Source organism: Zea mays, chromosome 6 (assembly GCF_902167145.1).
Source record: "Zea mays cultivar B73 chromosome 6, Zm-B73-REFERENCE-NAM-5.0, whole genome shotgun sequence".
NCBI classification, from domain to species: Eukaryota; Viridiplantae; Streptophyta; class Magnoliopsida; order Poales; family Poaceae; genus Zea; species Zea mays.
Genome location: NC_050101.1, coordinates 65,033,105 through 65,040,848, shown reverse-complemented (window position 1 = coordinate 65,040,848; position 7,744 = coordinate 65,033,105). Strand labels below are relative to the sequence as shown.

The window sequence follows — 7,744 nt, the reverse complement described above, 5'->3', positions numbered from 1 at the left end:
GTGTTTTGACTCCTCTCTAGCCACTTGGCCATAATTGTGCTAACACTTAACAAGTTTTTGTGGCTTAAGTTTTGAAGTTTTACAGGATCACCTATTCACCCCCCCCCCTCTAGGTGCTCTCAGTAGTGCCCTGGGTCGCTTGATAAGCAGATGAACTTGGAGCTCCGGCGACGAGTTGCGGAAGCCCGGTATCTTCACAACATCTCTCCCGGCATGTATCGGTATAGATCTATTGGCCCAAATAGGCCCATATGCCCGCTATCTTCGAAGGCAAGAATTTGATAGAGCCAATAAACATCGAGTTGCATGCTGACCTGCTGCTATACTTTCTATTAGAAGACAATTTCCATGTAAATTGATCTGGGATATCTGGCTGTAAAATGGTGTCCTCTATATGCTGGCAGATGAGGATCTCAGGCGTGCCACCGAAACCTGCCTTGCTCTACAGCTGGGGGTGGACACAAGAGGCGATGGTTGCTCCATCTCACCACCTTCCTCAACCTGGACTTGCCTGGCCCTAGCGTAATCATGTGGACGACGACTCTAACGCCCAGCGCCGCAAGAAGAGATAACACCGCCACACTCCCTGCCAGATTCAGTAGCTCGAGTTGTACATGCAACAACAGTCGTCCTACACTGAATTTGTGAGCTGAGCGCCTTTGCACGGTTCAGATTTACTCGATTCTCCGATCCAATTTCGAGTCGTTGGTAAGCTTTGGCATGAGAAGGAACCACCTAATCCTTTCCGAGCACCATAATGATTTTAGTTTACACTGTGGACACATTGGATTCTAGCTGTGAACTTTATCTCTGTATCCTTCATCGTCCAGGCTGTAAAAGAAAGCCCGTTTTTTTAATGCCGTTGGACTGGGCTGAGTTTCTGCCTTGGATTCTACTGTTACTTGTTTTATGTATGATTCGATTCAGGAATTGATGCTGGTGATTCTTGCTACCATTTGCAGCAGGGACGGACAGCTAAAGTAGCTGTGGAATATGGAAGTAAGTAAGCGCTCCAGAGACGGCTGATCTTAACATGCCTGCTAAGACGCCGGTAAGAAAACATGCTATCCCTTACTAATACCCACTTAGGGCTTGTTCGGTTATTCCTATCCCATGTGGATTGGATGGGATTGGAAAAAATTGTGAAAGATTTTGACTTGTTTGGGATTGAAACCCATCCAATCCCACTCAATCCACATGGATTGAGAGCAAAACGAACAAGCCCTTAGCAACATGAGTGTTGTTACGAGTTTCCTACTTACTATGTTTGACTGATGCCCCTGCTTGCTATAGCTTTGCTAAGGCCCTGAGAGACACATATTTCCAATAACTGAAAACATTTAGCTTTCAATACCTGTCATGCACACGAATCCACGAGGTGCCAAAAAATGATCTAGCCGAATCATATGTATATGGGGTGTTTGCCATGCTAAGCCTGTTTGGATTGACTAAAATAACTTGCTAGCTGCTAAAAAAATGCTCCAAGTACCTTGTGCTGATCTTCATCTCTCTGTATCCTGGTTACATTTTATATATGCATAATATGAAAAAATTAATGTGCTGCGCCGTGAACACTGCAATGCAGTTTTCAGGATTGGTTTGTTGGGTTAAAATAAAAGGTCGAATGCAGTTTTCAGTTTTAGGTCATAAATACTTGCATCCATCACATTAACAAGGTAATAGAAAAGGGTAGAGATTACAAAAAAATACCAGCAGAGCTAAAGCTTTTGGGCAAAAAACAGACGTTTGGTATGCTTTCTGGTTGAGCTCGAGTTTTTTTTCTGTGTGTGTGCAGATTATTAGAGTATATTGTCTAATAGCTACTAATGCTTTTATTAGAGTAAAAATTAGTATAGTTCCCACACTGAGCTAAAGCTTCTGGTTGACCTCGAGTTTTTTTTCTGTGCACTTGTGCAGATTGAGACTGAAACGTTTGGTATGCTTTCTGGTTGACCTAGAATCACTATCTGTGCGTGTGCAGATTATTAGAGTATATTGTCTAATAGCTACTAATGCTTTTATTAGAGTAAAAATTAGTATAGTTCCCACACTGAGCTAAAGCTTCTGGTTGACCTCGAGTTTTTTTTCTGTGCACTTGTGCAGATTGAGACTGAAAAGCTGCTAGCCCAGTTAGTTGAGACTGAGATGAACAGATGTTTGGTATGCTTTCTTTGGACTCTGTTGTACACAAGCAAACAATAGATCTTTATCACTGTAAGTTCATAATGTTCTCAGCCATTTTTGCAGAAGGAGGACACTTACAAAGGAAAGTGTCCTATGAAATCTGTCACTTATTGGGCTACCAAGCTAGGGGAACACTGCCTTCAAAGTTTGATTGCGATTATGCCTACGCAAGTCCCTCACCAGTTCATTTAATAAAGAATATTGATTGTTGTTGGTTTAACACGTGGGTTGTTGGTCTTAGGTTTTGGGGCATGTGTGCTACCACATCATAGCTGCCAGATTGAACGGATACATGTCTACAGTGACAAATCTTAAGAATCCAGTGAACAAGTGGCGATGTGGTGCGACTCCTATTTCGGTAAGATTTGTGTTGATACGCCTAATAGTTTAGGAAAAGTAAGAATGTAGCGTCAACCCATGTCTATCCCTGCAGTCTATGATGACTGTGAAGCGATGATCAAGTGATTGTTTTATGTCTGTTTTATATGCAAAAAATATAATCAAGTTTTACTGAAGATGCTACCAAAAGTTTTTTCTTATGAATTTGAATTATTGAATCTAATTTCTGATCCGCCTTGTGTCTTTACTCTAAATGATAGTATTACTACTTTATTCGCCTGATCGGACGCAAGGCTTCTCATGTGGCATTGGAATGTGCTCTTCAATCACATCCAAACATGGTATGTTTTTTCCTTACTTGCCTGTGACCTGTCACATTTTTTTCTCACACTATTTCAAACTTGTATCATGTGCTCAGGTTATCCTAGGACAGGAGGTGGCTGCTTCCAAACTTACAATTTTTGATATTACGAAGCTGATTTGTGATGTAGTTTAGGCAAGGGCTGAAAAAGGTTGGTCTACATCTTTCTTGTCTATGAGAAGATGAGATGTTCCATGTGTTATTTTATCTTTATAATGACAATTTATTGATCGTCCTTGTACTTTTCCTAGACAAGAACCATGTGGTTATTCTTTCCTGAGGGCCTTGTGGAGAATATTCCTGAACTATATGCTCTGCTTTAGGTACGTTTACACGTCTTATGACTACCCATTTATAATTTTACTCACTAGAGCTATTTGTTTATAGGAAATCCATGGCCTCCATGCCAAAGGTGTTTCTGTTGAGAATATCTCTTCTCAGCTTTCACCATGGGCATCTGCACTCTGAGTTTTTGCCCCCTTTTATAAGGAAGCAGGTATGTATTGTTTCATTTGATAATTCTAGGATGTTTGTATTTCACATCAGAGTTCAGTTGTTTCAACATCTTTGTTTCTCTAATGCAGCTACTACTACATCCCGAATCTGATGATTCAGCTCAACTTTCCTAGGTACCAAGAGTTACGTAGTTACTCTTGGTCTTCGACATCTGTCTTAGCTTCTTATCTAGAAGTATCTTGTACATATGGCCTTTGGTGTCAATAATACTTGCATTTTTGCAGTGTGTTGAGACAGAATTCTTCCAGCTTTTTGTTGGAAGATGTCTACAGAAACCCAGGCCCGCTCCAGTTTGAAGGACCAGGTGTCGATTCAAATCCTATTTCATTGTGCGTTGAGGATCAAGACTATATGGGCAGAATAAAAAAGTTGCAAGAATACTTGGAGAAGGTAGTTTTGATACCCCTCCCCCTGCATATTTTTTGCTTTAGACTCACATGAAGCCACACTTGAGTCTCATCTATTCATGCGAGCAGGCAAAACTTATACTGGTGAGGAGTATATCGATAATGCATCTCAATCCTCTCTGCATTGTAAACTCCTACATTGAAGTTAGACAAAAGTCTCATCTATTCATTTTGGTTTAAGCTGGTTGAGCACTTTTTACAGTCTCCGGTGAACACATATAGGATGACTCTTCACATCCGTCAGTACAAAAACACTCATCTAATTAGCAGTGCACGAGAAAAAAGGACATCTTATATGAGTGCCATATTGGTCATGACAGTAGCTTCATGTTGAGCTGTTTGTTTACACGAGCTTGAGATTGCTTTTTTGGACCGATGATTACAGATATTAACCTTCTCCTGTGTGTCATGTTTATCGATTTCAATATGTATATGTATGATTATGATTTATCTCTTCTCATCAAATAATGTGAGATATTGAGGTGGATGATAAATTATGTACTGTTTATCTCCATGTAATCGTTATGCACTAACATTTAATAAATAGTGATTCTACATCTCAATGTATCTTATCATTACATGTTGACTCCGTAGCAAGACATGTGCATACACCTATTATATTCCTTAATTAGGATCTGTTGCATGCATGATTGACATTTTCTTAATTAGGATCTGGTGCATGCACGACCCCTTTGCCTGATTATTGTGTTTCCTTTTTCTTACTCCGTGTTTCCTTTCTGTAGGACATGCATGATTATATTCCTTAATTAGGATCCTTGCATGCATGATTGATGTTTCCGTATCTATGTTTAATTTTGGATTTTTTTTCTGTTGGAGGCTCGTCAATTTGTGTTCCGTGGCATCGTACGGGCACATACCTAGTACAACTATATATATGTATGTATATATATTCTCTACGTATTCAATTAAAAAAAATGGAAATAAAAAAAATATATGCTGTGCGCCAGCCCAATTAGCCTAACCGTGCTCCACTCCACTCTCCTCCTTCACTCTCTTACCTGTGGGGCCCTAGGTCAGCTCGTCTTCAACCTTTGTACAGCTCCTCTGTTCTGTCTGGCTTGTGTGTGCCGCTTGTGCTTCCGAGCCGTTGTTCTCCAGCTCGTGCCACTGAGACCCGTTCGCTCGTTTCCCTGTTTGATTGGAGCGCCAGCCACCATCCCCTAGCTCTTCCCCTTCCTCTCCCCTGTCCAGCCGTTACTCTTCCTTTCTTCGACACCATTAATGTCTGAAGTTTCTTGCTCGTCCGTTTCTATGAGGAATCAAGAGGAGCGGCCTCCCTCTATTAACAGCGTCTAATTAACCATTAATGGCCTTCAATCTTCTTCAAACCGGCTGTTTTCTCCCCTCCCCCATTACTCCCTGCCAGGCACTCTAGCTTCCCCCTCGCCGGCCTATAAAACCCACAGCCCACGACCTTGTGCTCCCAGACTCGGTTGCTGCTTGCCGGACTTGCTATGCTCGCCTCTGCGCTCGCCGCCTCGCCACACCGCGCGCTCACGCCAGCTATGCCTCTCCGTCGTCGACGTTCAGAGCCAGTCGTCCCGCGCTTGACGCGCGCTGCTGCTGCTCGCCGCCGTGCTGTGCAGCACCGCGTTGAAGCTTCGCTCACACACCGACCATGAGTCCCTGCTGCGTCCACGTCGTTGATATTGCCCGTGCTCGTTCAGCTCGCTGGAGCTGTCGCCCTCGTCGTCGTTTCATCGACACGTAGCCTGCTCATCATTTCAACGCTAGATTCTGTACCGCGATGCTGCGGAGTTCGCCCTGCTGCTGTGCCTCGCTGGTGCCGAAGTCGTTCCTCCATGCCACGTCTTCGTCGTCATATGTGATGTGCCTTGGTGCCTCACACCGCGACCTTGCTGATCATGGCTTGCTGGAATTCGCCGATGCCCCTGCTCAGCCCCGCCATGTTGAAGTTTGATGCCGCGCAACCGTCACGCTGAGAACTGTGCGAACGCGCTTCTTCTCTGTTACTACAAGGTAGAAGATGACATTTTTTGTTGCTATTCATATAGTCTACGTTTAATAGCGTATAAATCCGTATGGTGTTTTTCTATGTAAAACAATTATTTGGAACACAAATAAATCGATTCATGTCATGTTAGTTCCATATGTTTATGCGAAATAATTTAATTCAGCATTCATAATAATTTACACATTCATTAATTTATGATCGTGAGATTCGATTCATATGTAGTCGTCAAATTAAGAAATTAAAAATAATTATAGCCTTTATGTTTTAGAATAAAAAAGAGATAGTTGTTTACAAAGATATATGTACACAAAAATATAAATTTACGGGTACCCCTCATAGTCTACCTTTAATTATGTTTTAGTTCCTGCTACAGTTTTATCATAAAATATAAATTTGAGATCCACATAAAATGTAAACTGTTTCATTAACTTCATAAATATGTGCCAAATATTCTAAATCGGTAATCACAATAATTTTCGTGTTTTCTAATTAAATTTTAATAGAGTCTATTATAGTTGTTTTAAAATAGTTTATTTCAAATAAAAAGGTAAAAGAAAACGTAGGTCACATTTTCTCAATAAAATAAAGATAATTATTTATTTACTTATCTTTTCCCATAAATATGATTTAGTCTTATATTCAAAGTTTTTATAAATGATGATATAATATGCCTCATAATGTTAAAAATAATATAATAAGTGTTCATGTTCTTTTTATGATTTAAATGTTAGTTTATATATCGACCTAAAATATAGTTTTCTTAATAACAAACTTAGGCTATGTGTTTCCCTAATGACAATTATTTATTATTCTTTCACATAAAACTTGTTTAGTCTTATATTTAAGTTATCCATAATTATATGCTTTACAATAGAAATGTGTCATATAACTTTTCTAATAATGATATAATGACTTAATTAAGTGCTCACACCGTCATAACTGAAATGATAGTTAATAATATACCAATGAATATAGTATTCATTTTAAATATCTAGGTCATTTGTTCCTAAACTAAAGGTAAAGATAAGTAATAGATTAATTATGTTTTCTCATAATCTAGTTAATTAGATTTATATTTCAATTTGTTCACAACGGGTTATACAGGCTTAATAAAAATAGAGGCTAGTGTTTTCTTAAGCAAAAGTAAAGATAATTAATTGTTTTATTATCTCTCATAAAAATCTATTAGACCAGGTATTTTCTTAATGAAAATAAATATAACTATTTGTTTAATGATCTTTTTACATAAAACCTGTTTAGGCTTATATCTTAAGGTCTTTTCAAATAGATATTTTATTATATGTTCCATAAGGCTTCATAAATTAATTTCATAGCGCATTAATCTTAGATATATAACATATGTCTTCTCTAAAAAGTTAAAAATGTTTAATATTGTTATAACGTGTTTTAACATCCTATAAACCCTTAATCTTAGACATATTACGTATGACCTTTTATAAAGGATTAATTTGGTGAATCTAATATTTGTATATTTTAATTAAGATATTTTTAAGATTATGTCTTGTCTTATAAAGTATAGATCACACACTTTTGAAAAGAATACCTTTTTATTTTAACCCTTGCGTGTAATGTTTTTGAAAGGCGAACGCACTTTTCGTTAGGCTCTCTTTTAGCTTTACGTATGATGAATGTGGTATGTTATTGAGTGGTGTTTGTTCTTCTTGTTTGTTATGTGATGTTTAGAGATTGATCTAGTAGTTGAGAATCAAGATATATTATGTGGAAGAACCTCAAGTTTTCCATAAGCAAGGCAAGTGGACTTCTCCCTCTGCATACTCTGTTTGATCCCAAACAATACATTTAATAAAGTTTATTCTTTTGGATATATATGCATAATTTGATGGGTTACCTATTTAGATAACCTTTCCAACCTTATTCCTTGATCAAACCTGGGAATTATAATTTAATCAAGTAGCTATG

The 7,744-nt window shown here is 38.6% G+C and overlaps 1 pseudogene; it reads left to right on the top strand.

The window, feature by feature from the left end:
* Window positions 1-251: 251 nt before the first annotated feature.
* Window positions 252-3,513, top strand: LOC103629367 (pyrophosphate--fructose 6-phosphate 1-phosphotransferase subunit alpha-like; annotated as a pseudogene).
* Window positions 3,514-7,744: the final 4,231 nt, after the last annotated feature.